This window comes from Sus scrofa, unplaced genomic scaffold, assembly GCF_000003025.6.
Source record: "Sus scrofa isolate TJ Tabasco breed Duroc unplaced genomic scaffold, Sscrofa11.1 Contig2701, whole genome shotgun sequence".
Taxonomy (NCBI): domain Eukaryota; kingdom Metazoa; phylum Chordata; class Mammalia; order Artiodactyla; family Suidae; genus Sus; species Sus scrofa.
The window spans coordinates 24,524-32,545 of record NW_018085153.1 but is presented as its reverse complement, the minus strand read 5'-3'; the positions used below and the strand labels follow the sequence as shown (position 1 = coordinate 32,545).

The following is an 8,022-nucleotide window of genomic DNA, read 5'->3' as shown; positions in this document are numbered from 1 at the left end:
TGAATTCCACATATAAGGGAGAACACTCTTTGCCTTTTTGTGACTTATTTCCATAGGTATAATATCCTCCATGTTAGTCTATGTTGTTGTAAATGGCAAAATTACAATCTTTTTTATGGCTTAGTAATATTCCATTGTATATGTATGTACATATACACCACAAATACCACATCTTTTTTATCCGTTCATCTGTTGATGGACACTTAGATTGCTTCCATATCTTGATTATTATAAATAATGTTTTTATGAAAATTGGAGGTATTTACTTTTTTTTCCCAAATACCTTCTTGTTATTAAATACTATGTTAAAATTATCATTTTATTATACTGATACAATATAATATTCATGTTTTCCTTGGATAAGTTAACATTTTATTTTTGCCCTTCATTCTTGTGAATACATCTTTATTAGGTACACTAAAAAATTTGTAATCAGTCATTTTGGATTATTGTGTTATATTTGCGTTTGTGTTCATGAGACTGAATCATGTATTTTAATATAATCTGTCACTGGACATCTTTTTATTAATTATTTTTTTGTGGCCACAACCCTGACATATGGAAGTTCCCTGGGCCAGAGGCTAGGGCAATGCAAGATCTGTTAACTTACTAAACGTGGCTGGGGATTAGCACGTGCCTCCACAGTGACCCGAAGCCACTGCAGTCAATTATTCAACCACTGTGCCACAGCAGGAACTCCTCCCTGGACATTTAGACTGTCTCTTATACTTTTATTTTTCTCATAGTTTTATAATTCTGTTAGGAAAATTTTGGACGTAGATTGTGAGTACTACTTAACAACAAATCAAAGGAAGTATAAAATATTATGAAATAGCACGTTCTTTATGTCTCATGAACTGTCTCTCAGTTTTATAATATTCGTTTGATTGATGATAGGTGTTATGATGGTGAAAAGAGTGAATTTTGATATCAAAGAGACCTGATTTGTGTTCAAATAGTTAGGAGTTTAATAATCTTTTGGTAAGCTATTTAATCATGTTAATGTACTTGTTCATTTGTGAAAGGGAAATTAATACATTTTGCAAAATTTTGGAAATAGTTGAGATTATGCATGTAAATGTTTTAGGACATATCAAACACTCAGGAATACCAGTTATATTGATGTTGTTAACTGTAAGTAGCAGATCAGTCCAGGTCCAGACACTTGGATGTTTTATTTTACAAGCATTAAATGTGGAAAAAATTTACTAATTAAAAATCGTTTTTGCAGGGTTTGTGAACTAGTACTCTTGCATAGAGCTGTTAGGTGACCGAGTGTAAAGCTATATGAGTTTAATTAATGCCTACATATGAAGTACTACATTTCTGTTATGCTTGCTTTTATAGTTTATATTTTTTGGTTGTTTGCTTTCCTTGCAACTGAATTATGGGTCAAGGAGGATGTTTATGTCAGTGATGGAAGACTACTTCCCAGTGGCCTCTCTACCACTACGTGTCTTTGATTTGACCTTTACTTTTCCCTTATTCAGCTTTTGTTAACATTTATTTTATGCCAAGTTTGTACCAATTTCTTTCACACATCAATGGGTCTACACCCACACCCAAACCCGACTCAGATTTCAAATGTCTTGGAAGAATTACAAATTTACTGTATGTCTAACAATTTGACCATGATAGAACTGAACTATTTGTCTTCTAATGACACTTGAGTCAGTGTGTGACCGTGTTTATGCAAATACTAAGTCACTGGATAAAACTGGTAATGAAATAAGCTTAGAGGTGGCAGTGTGTTTGCTTTAGTATAACTAATGCTTCAGGATTGCTCCCAGAAAGGTACCTATGTAAAATTAACCCAAGGTAGGACTTCCAGTCGTGGCTCCGTGGTGACAAACCCGACTAATATCCATGAGTATGTGGGTTCGATCCCTGACCTTGCTCAGTGGGTTAAGGATCTGGTGTTGCCACAAGCTGCGGTGTAGGTCACCGATGTGGGTCGGATCTGGCGTTGCTGTGGCTGTGGCGTAGGCCAGCAGCTACAGCTCCAATTTGACCCCTAGCCTGGGAACTTCCATATGCTGTGGGTGCGGCCATAAAAAGACAAAAAAATAAATAAAATAAATAAAATTAACAAAAGGTAGATGGAAGTTCTTAGATTTTTATAATATCCAAAATATCCTTATGCCTTTCCTTGTATGACTTTTATTTTTGTGTTCTATCTTTGCCCTGTCATTGCACTGACAAGGTATCTGTTATTATCTCTATGTATTTATCAATTTAATTGTTTATCATAAGGAGTGATGTAAAACATTACACTTTGTAATAGGTTGCACAATTGGACAACTTTGAAAATGTCTATGTTGATCAGAATGTTGCTAGTGAATAATCCTACCTACTTTGGGAATTGCGGTCGCTCTAGTTGTTGGTAACATGTGAAGTGAAATCAACAGAAAGAAGAGGTAAGTGTTGCTCCTTGGATTTTGGACAACTGAGTATGCACAGCCAGTGAATTTTTGGAGTCCTTGTTAAATTGGGAGAGTAATTTTGGTATCTTGAGGGCAATAGTTAAACACTCTAATGGAATGGTAATATTTTCAGGCTTTACCTGAGGATTTAACTGCTTTACTCCCGTCCAGAAGCCCAAGGTAGCATTCACAAATATATTAGGAGAGAAGATGGGCAGTTCTGCTAAAATGTTTCTGTGTAGCCCTCTTAGTGATATGTTGAAAGTAATTTAATCCTTTGTATAGGTACATTCTAGGCCATAAAATCCTATTACCGAATGCATTTTAGAGATTTTCTTGTGTTCAGTTACATGTGATGTTTGTGCAAATTCCATTGTGTAGGATTATGAGATACCTATTTAAGATACCTATTAAGGGCTCTCTCCCCTTGTCGAGCTGTTTTTCTTACTCTTTCTGATCAGTCTCCCTATTTCTCCTTATTCCCAGTTTCTCTAAAGAGTACATATATTCTTAGAGTACTTTTAAGTCCTATTAAACTCGATCTGAAGCAGTCCTTTTATACGTATGATCGATGCAAAAACCATTGTTGATTTTTCGTATATAAAATATCAATGTTTTTGTGATAACGTACAACTAAATTGGGATAAGATATGTCAGTCCCAATAAGCACATCCTTTTTTTTCAAATATCTGCTTATACTTTCCCATGGTCTTGTCTTTTAACGAGATAGGTTCACTTCCTCCCATACCCCCACCCTTTTTCAAGGTACCCTTTCAAAATAACTAAATGCTTTTTCTTGTTAGGAACCATGTGCTAACACAGGATGGAACAGAGAAATGGAAGTTCTTTCACTGGATTTATCCTGCTGGGTTTCTCTGACAGGCCTCAACTGGAGCAGGTCCTCTTTGTGGTTCTTTTGATCTTCTACGTCTTCACTTTGCTAGCAAACACAGCTATCATTGCATTGTCCCATGCGGACCCACATCTTCACAGCCCTATGTACTTTTTCCTCTCCAACCTAAGCTTTGTGGACCTGTGCTATACTACCAGCATTGTCCCCAGCTCCTGGTTAATCTCAGAGGATCAGACAAATCTTCCTTTGGTGGTTGTGTGGTTCAGCTCTACATCTCTTTGGGGTTGGGAGGTACAGAATGCATCCTCCTAGGAGTTATGGCACTTGACCGCTATGCAGCTGTTTGCAAGCCCCTTCACTACACAGTAATCATGCACCCCTGTCTCTGTGCCCTGATGGCTTGTGCTTCATGGATCACTGGTTTTGCCAACTCCGTATTGCAGACAGTGCTCATCTTCCTTTTACCACTGTGGGAGAAATGAATTAGACCACTTCTTTTGTGAGGTCCTTCCTTTGCTCAAGCTTGCCTGTGTTGACACACTGTGAATGAGTCTGAGATCTTCTTTGTCAGTGTCATCATTCTTTTTATACCTGTTGCAGTAATCATGTTCTCCTACAGTCAGATTGTGAGGGCTGTCTTAAGAATAAAGTCTTCTGCAGGGCAGAGAAAAGCATTTGGGACCTGTGGATCCCACCTGACAGTGGTCTCCTTGTTCTATGGCTCAGCCCTCTATGCATATCTTCATCCCAGCAGCAATGACTCCCAGGATCAGGGCAAGTTCATCTCTCTCTTCTACACCATCATTACCCCATGATCAATCCCTGATATATACATTGCGCAACAAGGAAGTGAAGGGAGCAATGAGGAGGGTGCTTTGGAAGGATTCTGCCTCTAGATGACGGGTTGAGGAAGACAATTTAATGGACTTTGATTGTCAGAGCTCTTTGGATGTATTTGTGCCCATGTTTCATTGAAAATTGAGCCGGAAATTCTGATGGGACTTTCTTTACTTCAATTCTCTTTCAAAGTGAGTTTTGAATCTAAGTTCATGGATTCATTCCAATTCCTAGAGATGTACAACATCTTATTTATATTTACTATTATTTTTATTGTTGTTATTATTGTTATTATTATTTTGGGCCACACTGCACATGGAAGTTCCTGAGGCATGCATCAGTTAGCCACAGCAATGACAAAGCCAAATCCTTAACCATTAGGCATCAGGGGACTATATTTATTATTATCATTATTTTATTTTTATTATACTTGTTTTACAATGTGTGTCAGTTTCAATGTCAGCAAAGTCCCAGTTATACGTATGCATTTCTTTTTTCATATTATCTTCTATGTTATGTTCTTTCACAGTGATTGGATATAGTACCCTGTGCTATGCATCAGGACCTCATTGCTTATCCAGTCCAAATGCTAGTTTATCTACCCCTCTCCAGTCCATCCACTCCTTCCCCCACCCGGCAACCAGAAGTCAGCTCTCCATATCTGTGAGTCTGTTTCTGTTCTGTCGATAGGTTCATCTGTGCCATATTTTAGTTCCACGTATAAGTGATATCATATGGTATTTGTCATTTTCTTTCTGAACTTGACTTATAGAGAATCTCTAGTTGCGTCATGTTGCTGTAAATGGTTATTATTTTTTTTTTTTTTGCTGAGTAGTATTGCCTTTGTAATGTACCACATCTTTGAATCCATTTGTTGATGGACATTTAGGTTATTTCTATGTTGCTATTGTGAATAGTGTTGCAGTGAACATAAGGGTGCATGTCTTTTTGAATGAGAGTTTTTCTGTTTAAGCCCAGGATTGGGATTTGGATCATACAGTAGTTCTATATTTAGTTTTCTGAGGAATCCATAATGTTTTGCATAGTAGCGTTGTACAGTTTACATTCCCATCCAATAGTGTAGGAGGGTTCCCTTTTCTCCACACCTTCTCCACTATTTGTTATTTGTAGACTTTTTTTTTTTTTTTTAGGGAAGCACCTGGGGATATGGCAGTCCCAGGCTAGGAGTCAAATCAGAGCTGCAGCTGCCAGCCTGTGCCACAGCCACACAGGATCTGAGCCGCACTGCACAGCTCATGGCAATGCCAGATCCCTGACCCCTGAGCGAGGCCTGGATCGAACCCACATCCTCATGGATACTGGTCAGATGCATTTTGAGTTCTAGCAAATGGGAACTCCATTTGTAGACTTATTAATGATGACCATTCTAACCGGTGGTACTTCATTGTAATTTGATTTGCCTTTCTCTACTAATTAGTGAAGTTGAGCATTTTTCATGTGCCTGTTGCTCACCGTATGTCTTTGGAGAAATGTCTATTTAGGTCTTCTGCCCATTTTCCCTGGGTTTTTGTTTTTTTTTGCCGTTGAGTTGTATGAGATTTTGGAGATTAAGCCCTTATTGGTTGCATCGTTTCATACTATTGTCTTTGTTCTGTGTGTTGTCTTTTTTTTTTTTTTTTTTATGGTTTCCCTTGCTTGCAAAAGCTCGTTAGTTTAGGTCCATTGGTTTATTTTTGTTTTTATTTCTATTGCCTTGGGAGACTGACCTAAGGAAACATTTGTAAGGTTGATGTCAGAGAATGTTTTGCCTAGGTTTCTCTTCTAGGAGTTTTGTGGTGTCTTGTCTTACATTTAAGTCTGTAAGCCATTTTTTTTTTTGCATGGTGTGAGTGTGTGTTCTGTTTCATTGATATTTACATGCAGCTGTTGAGTTTTCCCAGCACCTTGCTGAAAGGCTGTCTTTTTCCCATTTTATATCTTGCCTCCTTGCTTGAAGATGAATTGACCATAGGTGTCTGGTTTATCTTTCTGGGCTTCTCTTTCTGTTCCATTGGTCTGTAGGTCTGATTTTGTACCAGTACACACTGCTTGATTACTGTGTTTTGTATATTGTCTGAAGTCTGGGAGAGTTAGGCCTCCTGCATGGTTTTTGTTCCTCAGGATTGCTCTGGCAATTCTGGGTTTTTATGGTTCCATATAAATTTTGGGTTGTTTGTTCTAGTTCTGTGAAAAGTGTCCTGGGTAATTTGATAGGGATCTCATTGAATCTGTAGATTGCTTTTGGTAGTGCGGCCATTTTAACGATATTAATTCTTCAATCCAGGAGCATGGAATATCTTTCCATTTCTTTGAATCCTCTTTAATTTCCTTGATTAATGTTTTATAGTTCTCATATAAGTTTCACCTCCTTGGTCAGGTTTATTCCTGAGGATATTTAATTTTTTTGGGGTGTGATTTTAAAAGTATTTATTTTTATATTCTTTTTCTAAATTTCATTGTTGTATATAGAAATGTAATGATTCTGAATGTTAGTCTTGTATCTCCACTTTGCAGAATTTGTCATTCTGAAATTAGTTCAAGAAGTTTTTCTATGGATTCCTTAGGGTTCTCTCTATATATCATGTCATCTGCTTCATAGAGTGACAATTTTAGCCGTTTGTCTTCCATTTGGATCTATTTTATTTCGTTTGTTTGGCTGATTGCTGTGGCTGGGACTTCCAATACTATGTTGAATAAAAGTAGGTGAGAGTGGGCATCGTTGTTTAGTCCAGATTTTAGCGTGAAAGATTTTGCTTTTCTCTGTTGAGTATTATATTGGCTGTGGGTTTGTTCGAAAATGGCTTTTATTATTTAAGCTATATTCCCTCTCTACCCATTTGGTTAGATTTTTTTTTATCATTAATGATACTGGATTTTGTCCAATGCTTTTCTGCAGCTGTTTGAGATGATTCATGTGGTTTTTGACTTTTTCTTTTTAATGTGCTGTATGATGCTGATTGATCTCTGTATGTTGAGCCATCCTTGTGAACTTGGGATGACTCCCACTTGTTTGTGGTGTATGATCTTTTTTATTTTTTGTTTGTATCTGTCTTGTTGGCTAAAATTTTGTTGAGGATTTTTTGCATTTGTAATCATCAAAGCTTTTGGCCTATAATTTTCTTTTTTGGTAAGTATCTTTGTCTGGTTTTTGTTATTAGGATGATGATGGCTTCATAGATAGTCTTTGGGAGTGTTCCTTCTTGTTTCACCCTGTGGAAAAACTTAAGGAAGTATGAGTTTAAGTTCTTCTTTGAACACTTGGTGGAATTTGCCTGTGAAACTGTCTGGTCCTGACTTTGTTTATAGGAGTGGATTTAATTTTTTTATTACATATTCAATTTCATTTCTAGTGATCAGTCTGTTCAATGATCTATTTCTTCTTGATTCAGTTTTGATGGGCTGTATGTCTCTAGAAATTTGTCCATTTTCTTGTAGGTTGTCAATTGGTAGACATAGAACTGCTCATAGTATTCTTATGTTTTTTGTTAGTTTGTTTTGTTTTTTGTTTATGTAACCTGCAGTATCCATTGAGATTGTTCTCTTTTCGCTTCTTATTTTATTTGAATTCTCTCTCCTCTTCTTTTTGGTGAGTCTGGCCAGAGGTTTGTCAATTTTGTTTACCCCTTTCAAAGAATCAGTTTCTTGGATTCATTGATTTTTTTTTCTATTGTTTTTGAATCTCCATTGTATTGATTTGAGAGTGAGGGCCCTTCAGTTGTTATACCTGTGAATATGGTGTCTGAAGGATCCTCAGCATTTGCAATGAGTAGGTTTTGGGGCTTCTCAATGATTGATGGGATGTCACTGTCAGGTGTCATAAAGCCTTTTTCAGGGCCCACTGCTGATTCTGTGCTAGCAAGTCACAAATAGTGTTTACCCAAGTATTTTAAGACCCTATTTCAAATATTT

The 8,022-nt window shown here is 37.0% G+C and overlaps 1 pseudogene; it reads left to right on the top strand.

Annotated features, from left to right (window-relative positions):
- The first annotated feature begins 2,011 nt into the window (after positions 1 to 2,011).
- LOC100738774 lies at positions 2,012 to 4,176 on the top strand (annotated as a pseudogene).
- The last annotated feature ends 3,846 nt before the right edge of the window (positions 4,177 to 8,022 follow it).